Raw genomic sequence first — 7,500 nt, 5'->3', positions numbered from 1 at the left:
GTCTTGAATTTTCTGCCTCCGTGAAGCGATAAAAATAAGGTAATACGTTTGTGCTAGGTAACAAAGAAGTTTAATTGCAGTCATATCGTGATTATGCCGTACTCCACTGCTCTGTCACTAATCAGATGCCGGACCCTACATTTAAAGAGGCTCTGTACCCAGTTTATTAATTCCCTATTTCCTAACTAATCTAATAGGCGCTTTGCTGCTGATAATTACTGTGTGGTTTGATTTTTTTTTAAAAACGTGTATCATTTGCAAAGTTATGATCATTTTTCTAAATATGCTAATGTGGCTCTAATTGCCAAATAGGAGATGACTCTTTCTTTTCACTCTAGGCAGTGCAATGTTTTCTGTATGACCATGTCCAACCACCATACATTCTACCCCTTCCCGTCCCAGCAAAACACAACGTGATCATATAGAATACAGCTTCTATAACCACTTGTGTGTTTAACTGACCATATCTCGGGTTTTCGCACAGCTAGAACTGCGGTCCTGGTGTCATATGAAAGACTAGAATCTCCTCTTTCATATGCCACCAGAACCACTGTTCTAGGTAGTCCCCAGCCCGAGATATGGCTGTTTGAATTGATCCCCCTTCCCTCCAGCTTTAGTCATTTACACTGTGAAGCAACTTCATGCCGATTGGACAGTGTCAGAGGCTGTGAGATAGCTCCACCTCAGGAGAATCGCTGGTGTTACCTCCCTCCCAGTTGTCTAATAAAGGCTCCTTTCCATATTTAGAAAAAAAGCTCATAACTTTTAAATTAATAAACCAGGTATTAGAAAACGTCCTCAGAAAATTCATTTCTCCCTTGCAAGATGATTGGACTAATCTCCTTCCGTGGCCAGAATTTGCCTATAATAATTATACTGGGGAATCTACGTAATCTTCTCCTTTCTTTCTGGTCTATTGGCGACATCCGAAAGTTGCTCTATCAGTCCCAACTTTATCTGAGGTCCCAGCAGCTAATCTGTCCCATGCTGACTTCCTGCGCATTTAAAAGGGAGCAAAGGAGGCTATTGTCAAAGCTGAAAGATGCAGAATTCCTCCTTACTTTTGTCCTGGAGACAAAGTCTGGCTGTTTTGTAAGCACCCAAAGTCTGGCTGTCTTTTAATGCCTTTAGTTTCGACAGCAGCAACCTCTGCGCTTCCAATGATAAACTTACTGAGCTCAGCAGGGTCTTGGGGCAGACTTTTTTTTATCTGTAGTCGTGGCCGAGTGATTAAGGCGATGGACTAGAAATCCATTGGGGTCTCCCCGCGGAGTTTCAAATCCTGCCGACTACGTCTTGAATTTTCTGCCTCCGTGAAGCGATAAAAATAAGGTAATACGTTTGTGCTAGGTAACAAAGAAGTTTAATTGCAGTCATATCGTGATTATGCCGTACTCCACTGCTCTGTCACTAATCAGATGCCGGACCCTACATTTAAAGAGGCTCTGTACCCAGTTTATTAATTCCCTATTTCCTAACTAATCTAATAGGCGCTTTGCTGCTGATAATTACTGTGTGGTTTGATTTTTTTTTAAAAACGTGTATCATTTGCAAAGTTATGATCATTTTTCTAAATATGCTAATGTGGCTCTAATTGCCAAATAGGAGATGACTCTTTCTTTTCACTCTAGGCAGTGCAATGTTTTCTGTATGACCATGTCCAACCACCATACATTCTACCCCTTCCCGTCCCAGCAAAACACAACGTGATCATATAGAATACAGCTTCTATAACCACTTGTGTGTTTAACTGACCATATCTCGGGTTCTCGCACAGCTAGAACTGCGGTCCTGGTGTCATATGAAAGACTAGAATCTCCTCTTTCATATGCCACCAGAACCACTGTTCTAGGTAGTCCCCAGCCCGAGATATGGCTGTTTGAATTGATCCTCCTTCCCTCCAGCTTTAGTCATTTACACTGTGAAGCAACTTCATGCCGATTGGACAGTGTCAGAGGCTGTGAGATAGCTCCACCTCAGGAGAATCGCTGGTGTTACCTCCCTCCCAGTTGTCTAATAAAGGCTCCTTTCCATATTTAGAAAAAAAGCTCATAACTTTTAAATTAATAAACCAGGTATTAGAAAACGTCCTCAGAAAATTCATTTCTCCCTTGCAAGATGATTGGACTAATCTCCTTCCGTGGCCAGAATTTGCCTATAATAATTATACTGGGGAATCTACGTAATCTTCTCCTTTCTTTCTGGTCTATTGGCGACATCCGAAAGTTGCTCTATCAGTCCCAACTTTATCTGAGGTCCCAGCAGCTAATCTGTCCCATGCTGACTTCCTGCGCATTTAAAAGGGAGCAAAGGAGGCTATTGTCAAAGCTGAAAGATGCAGAATTCCTCCTTACTTTTGTCCTGGAGACAAAGTCTGGCTGTTTTGTAAGCACCCAAAGTCTGGCTGTCTTTTAATGCCTTTAGTTTCGACAGCAGCAACCTCTGCGCTTCCAATGATAAACTTACTGAGCTCAGCAGGGTCTTGGGGCAGACTTTTTTTTATCTGTAGTCGTGGCCGAGTGATTAAGGCGATGGACTAGAAATCCATTGGGGTCTCCCCGCGGAGTTTCAAATCCTGCCGACTACGTCTTGAATTTTCTGCCTCCGTGAAGCGATAAAAATAAGGTAATACGCTTGTGCTAGGTAACAAAGAAGTTTAATTGCAGTCATATCGTGATTATGCCGTACTCCACTGCTCTGTCACTAATCAGATGCCGGACCCTACATTTAAAGAGGCTCTGTACCCAGTTTATTAATTCCCTATTTCCTAACTAATCTAATAGGCGCTTTGCTGCTGATAATTACTGTGTGGTTTGATTTTTTTTTTAAAACGTGTATCATTTGCAAAGTTATGATCATTTTTCTAAATATGCTAATGTGGCTCTAATTGCCAAATAGGAGATGACTCTTTCTTTTCACTCTAGGCAGTGCAATGTTTTCTGTATGACCATGTCCAACCACCATACATTCTACCCCTTCCCGTCCCAGCAAAACACAACGTGATCATATAGAATACAGCTTCTATAACCACTTGTGTGTTTAACTGACCATATCTCGGGTTCTCGCACAGCTAGAACTGCGGTCCTGGTGTCATATGAAAGACTAGAATCTCCTCTTTCATATGCCACCAGAACCACTGTTCTAGGTAGTCCCCAGCCCGAGATATGGCTGTTTGAATTGATCCCCCTTCCCTCCAGCTTTAGTCATTTACACTGTGAAGCAACTTCATGCCGATTGGACAGTGTCAGAGGCTGTGAGATAGCTCCACCTCAGGAGAATCGCTGGTGTTACCTCCCTCCCAGTTGTCTAATAAAGGCTCCTTTCCATATTTAGAAAAAAAGCTCATAACTTTTAAATTAATAAACCAGGTATTAGAAAACGTCCTCAGAAAATTCATTTCTCCCTTGCAAGATGATTGGACTAATCTCCTTCCGTGGCCAGAATTTGCCTATAATAATTATACTGGGGAATCTACGTAATCTTCTCCTTTCTTTCTGGTCTATTGGCGACATCCGAAAGTTGCTCTATCAGTCCCAACTTTATCTGAGGTCCCAGCAGCTAATCTGTCCCATGCTGACTTCCTGCGCATTTAAAAGGGAGCAAAGGAGGCTATTGTCAAAGCTGAAAGATGCAGAATTCCTCCTTACTTTTGTCCTGGAGACAAAGTCTGGCTGTTTTGTAAGCACCCAAAGTCTGGCTGTCTTTTAATGCCTTTAGTTTCGACAGCAGCAACCTCTGCGCTTCCAATGATAAACTTACTGAGCTCAGCAGGGTCTTGGGGCAGACTTTTTTTTATCTGTAGTCGTGGCCGAGTGATTAAGGCGATGGACTAGAAATCCATTGGGGTCTCCCCGCGGAGTTTCAAATCCTGCCGACTACGTCTTGAATTTTCTGCCTCCGTGAAGCGATAAAAATAAGGTAATACGCTTGTGCTAGGTAACAAAGAAGTTTAATTGCAGTCATATCGTGATTATGCCGTACTCCACTGCTCTGTCACTAATCAGATGCCGGACCCTACATTTAAAGAGGCTCTGTACCCAGTTTATTAATTCCCTATTTCCTAACTAATCTAATAGGCGCTTTGCTGCTGATAATTACTGTGTGGTTTGATTTTTTTTTTAAAACGTGTATCATTTGCAAAGTTATGATCATTTTTCTAAATATGCTAATGTGGCTCTAATTGCCAAATAGGAGATGACTCTTTCTTTTCACTCTAGGCAGTGCAATGTTTTCTGTATGACCATGTCCAACCACCATACATTCTACCCCTTCCCGTCCCAGCAAAACACAACGTGATCATATAGAATACAGCTTCTATAACCACTTGTGTGTTTAACTGACCATATCTCGGGTTCTCACACAGCTAGAACTGCGTTCCTGGTGTCATATGAAAGACTAGAATCTCCTCTTTCATATGCCACCAGAACCACTGTTCTAGGTAGTCCCCAGCCCGAGATATGGCTGTTTGAATTGATCCCCCTTCCCTCCAGCTTTAGTCATTTACACTGTGAAGCAACTTCATGCCGATTGGACAGTGTCAGAGGCTGTGAGATAGCTCCACCTCAGGAGAATCGCTGGTGTTACCTCCCTCCCAGTTGTCTAATAAAGGCTCCTTTCCATATTTAGAAAAAAAGCTCATAACTTTTAAATTAATAAACCAGGTATTAGAAAACGTCCTCAGAAAATTCATTTCTCCCTTGCAAGATGATTGGACTAATCTCCTTCCGTGGCCAGAATTTGCCTATAATAATTATACTGGGGAATCTACGTAATCTTCTCCTTTCTTTCTGGTCTATTGGCGACATCCGAAAGTTGCTCTATCAGTCCCAACTTTATCTGAGGTCCCAGCAGCTAATCTGTCCCATGCTGACTTCCTGCGCATTTAAAAGGGAGCAAAGGAGGCTATTGTCAAAGCTGAAAGATGCAGAATTCCTCCTTACTTTTGTCCTGGAGACAAAGTCTGGCTGTTTTGTAAGCACCCAAAGTCTGGCTGTCTTTTAATGCCTTTAGTTTCGACAGCAGCAACCTCTGCGCTTCCAATGATAAACTTACTGAGCTCAGCAGGGTCTTGGGGCAGACTTTTTTTTATCTGTAGTCGTGGCCGAGTGATTAAGGCGATGGACTAGAAATCCATTGGGGTCTCCCCGCGGAGTTTCAAATCCTGCCGACTACGTCTTGAATTTTCTGCCTCCGTGAAGCGATAAAAATAAGGTAATACGCTTGTGCTAGGTAACAAAGAAGTTTAATTGCAGTCATATCGTGATTATGCCGTACTCCACTGCTCTGTCACTAATCAGATGCCGGACCCTACATTTAAAGAGGCTCTGTACCCAGTTTATTAATTCCCTATTTCCTAACTAATCTAATAGGCGCTTTGCTGCTGATAATTACTGTGTGGTTTGATTTTTTTTTTTAAAACGTGTATCATTTGCAAAGTTATGATCATTTTTCTAAATATGCTAATGTGGCTCTAATTGCCAAATAGGAGATGACTCTTTCTTTTCACTCTAGGCAGTGCAATGTTTTCTGTATGACCATGTCCAACCACCATACATTCTACCCCTTCCCGTCCCAGCAAAACACAACGTGATCATATAGAATACAGCTTCTATAACCACTTGTGTGTTTAACTGTCCATATCTCGGGTTCTCGCACAGCTAGAACTGCGGTCCTGGTGTCATATGAAAGACTAGAATCTCCTCTTTCATATGCCACCAGAACCACTGTTCTAGGTAGTCCCCAGCCCGAGATATGGCTGTTTGAATTGATCCCCCTTCCCTCCAGCTTTAGTCATTTACACTGTGAAGCAACTTCATGCCGATTGGACAGTGTCAGAGGCTGTGAGATAGCTCCACCTCAGGAGAATCGCTGGTGTTACCTCGCTCCCAGTTGTCTAATAAAGGCTCCTTTCCATATTTAGAAAAAAAGCTCATAACTTTTAAATTAATAAACCAGGTATTAGAAAACGTCCTCAGAAAATTCATTTCTCCCTTGCAAGATGATTGGACTAATCTCCTTCCGTGGCCAGAATTTGCCTATAATAATTATACTGGGGAATCTACGTAATCTTCTCCTTTCTTTCTGGTCTATTGGCAACATCCGAAAGTTGCTCTATCAGTCCCAACTTTATCTGAGGTCCCAGCAGCTAATCTGTCCCATGCTGACTTTCTGCGCATTTAAAAGGAAGCAATGGAGGCTATTGTCAAAGCTGAAAGATGCAGAATTCCTCCTTACTTTTGTCCTGGAGACAAAGTCTGGCTGTTTTGTAAGCATCCAAAGTCTGGCTGTCTTTTAATGCCTTTAGTTTCGACAGCAGCAACCTCTGCGCTTCCAATGATAAACTTACTGAGCTCAGCAGGGTCTTGGGGCAGAGTTTTTTTTATCTGTAGTCGTGGCCGAGTGATTAAGGCGATGGACTAAAAATCCATTGGGGTCTCCCCGCGGAGTTTCAAATCCTGCCGACTACGTCTTGAATTTTCTGCCTCCGTGAAGCGATAAAAATAAGGTAATACGCTTGTGCTAGGTAACAAAGAAGTTTAATTGCAGTCATATCGTGATTATGCCGTACTCCACTGCTCTGTCACTAATCAGATGCCGGACCCTACATTTAAAGAGGCTCTGTACCCAGTTTATTAATTCCCTATTTCCTAACTAATCTAATAGGCGCTTTGCTGCTGATAATTACAGTGTGGTTTGATTTTTTTTTAAAACGTGTATCATTTGCAAAGTTATGATCATTTTTCTAAATATGCTAATGTGGCTCTAATTGCCAAATAGGAGGTGACTCTTTCTTTTCACTCTGGGCAGTGCAATGTTTTCTGTATGACCATGTCCAACCACCATACATTCTACCCCTTCCCGTCCCAGCAAAACACAACGTGATCATATAGAATACAGCTTCTATAACCACTTGTGTGTTTAACTGACCATATCTCGGGTTCTCGCACAGCTAGAACTGCGGTCCTGGTGTCATATGAAAGACTAGAATCTCCTCTTTCATATGCCACCAGAACCACTGTTCCAGGTAGTCCCCAGCCCGAGATATGGCTGTTTGAATTGATCCCACTTCCCTCCAGCTTTAGTCATTTACACTGTGAAGCAACTTCATGCCGATTGGACAGTGTCAGAGGCTGTGAGATAGCTCCACCTCAGGAGAATCGCTGGTGTTACCTCGCTCCCAGTTGTCTAATAAAGGCTCCTTTCCATATTTAGAAAAAAAGCTCATAACTTTTAAATTAATAAACCAGGTATTAGAAAACGTCCTCAGAAAATTCATTTCTCCCTTGCAAGATGATTGGACTAATCTCCTTCCGTGGCCAGAATTTGCCTATAATAATTATACTGGGGAATCTACGTAATCTTCTCCTTTCTTTCTGGTCTATTGGCAACATCCGAAAGTTGCTCTATCAGTCCCAACTTTATCTGAGGTCCCAGCAGCTAATCTGTCCCATGCTGACTTTCTGCGCATTTAAAAGGAAGCAATGGAGGCTATTGTCAAAG

At 42.3% G+C, this 7,500-nt stretch overlaps 1 non-coding gene across 1 annotated transcript; it reads left to right on the top strand.

Annotated features, from left to right (window-relative positions):
- The first annotated feature begins 6,385 nt into the window (after positions 1 to 6,385).
- Positions 6,386 to 6,467, top strand: TRNAF-AAA (transfer RNA phenylalanine (anticodon AAA)). Its single transcript has one exon. It is a non-coding gene; the product is annotated as a tRNA-Phe (tRNA).
- Positions 6,468 to 7,500: the final 1,033 nt, after the last annotated feature.

The sequence above is a fragment of the Rhinoderma darwinii genome, unplaced genomic scaffold, assembly GCF_050947455.1.
Source record: "Rhinoderma darwinii isolate aRhiDar2 unplaced genomic scaffold, aRhiDar2.hap1 Scaffold_682, whole genome shotgun sequence".
NCBI lineage: Eukaryota > Metazoa > Chordata > Amphibia > Anura > Rhinodermatidae > Rhinoderma > Rhinoderma darwinii.
The sequence above is the reverse complement of the archived record's forward strand: the minus strand, read 5'-3'. Positions and strand labels throughout refer to the sequence as shown.